This window comes from Bison bison, unplaced genomic scaffold, assembly GCF_000754665.1.
Source record: "Bison bison bison isolate TAMUID 2011002044 unplaced genomic scaffold, Bison_UMD1.0 scf7180017864378, whole genome shotgun sequence".
NCBI classification, from domain to species: domain Eukaryota; kingdom Metazoa; phylum Chordata; class Mammalia; order Artiodactyla; family Bovidae; genus Bison; species Bison bison.
Window position 1 is genome coordinate 507,349 of NW_011494950.1, and position 1,043 is coordinate 508,391.

The 1,043-nt window shown below is 32.5% G+C and overlaps 1 protein-coding gene across 1 annotated transcript in view; it reads right to left on the minus strand.

Annotated features, from left to right (window-relative positions):
- STAG2 (stromal antigen 2) overlaps positions 1–1,043 on the minus strand; it is a 91,517-nt gene that overhangs the window by 26,959 nt on the left and 63,515 nt on the right. The window lies entirely within an intron of this gene.

Here is a 1,043-nt window from a genome sequence, read left to right on the forward strand (position 1 = left end):
AGTGCAATGGGCACTGATCTGGGAACATAAACTGAAATAACCTTTCTTTCTATACAGCAATCTGGCAATGTGCAGCAAAAGCTTTAGAATTTTCATGCTCTTTGACTAAGCAATTCTTATTATCAGACTTGATCCAAAAAGAATAATAGTAATATTTGTGTGCAATATATAGGTACAAAAATGTTTGTTTTAGTGCTATTTATAATGGAAAGAATTGTACACTCCCAATACAGGGGGCACAGATTCCATCCCTGTTAGGGGAACTAAGATCCCACATACCACACAGAGCAGCCAAAAAAGAGCAAAGGGAAGTATTTAATGGCATGAAAGTGTTTAGGATTTATTAATATGAAAAACTAAGGATATTAAGACAGAATGCACATTTTTTATTTTTGTAAAATACGATTTAACACAGGCATTAAAAAGATTTTAGAAAGATGATTAAAAATAAAAACACTGTTAAGTGAAAAAAAGTAAAGATAAGGTATATTTTTTCTAGTTTTCCTAAAATACTTTCTATAGCTATTATTTTATAACAAAATAAGTTATTTAAATTCAACCTTTAAAATCTTTTAATAAAGAATATCAAATATGCAAATGAAGCTAAGAACTTTCACACCTATGTTTCTAAAAAGCAAGAAACTTTATCAAATTGAAATGGGTTTGGTTATGATTTACATGCATTTGGTCTCAACAGACCTAAGTATACTAAGCAAATGATTTTTGCCTATTTAAACTTGCCATGCCACTGCCAAAATGAAAATGACTGGTGTATTTTCACCACGATTGATAAGTGCTCATTAAAATTACATGTGCAAATGGGTAAAGAATAAAGTAAAATTCACCTGAAACTTACCAAATCAAGTTAACCACGGCTAACATTTCAGTGATTATTTTTTCCAAATAGACACAGTGAAAGTGAAAGTCACTCAGTCAAGTCTGACTCTTTGTGACTCCATGGACTATACAGTCCATGGAATTCTCCAGGCCAGAATACTGGAGTGGGTAGCCGTTCCCTTCTCCAGGGACACAGAGATAGGCAC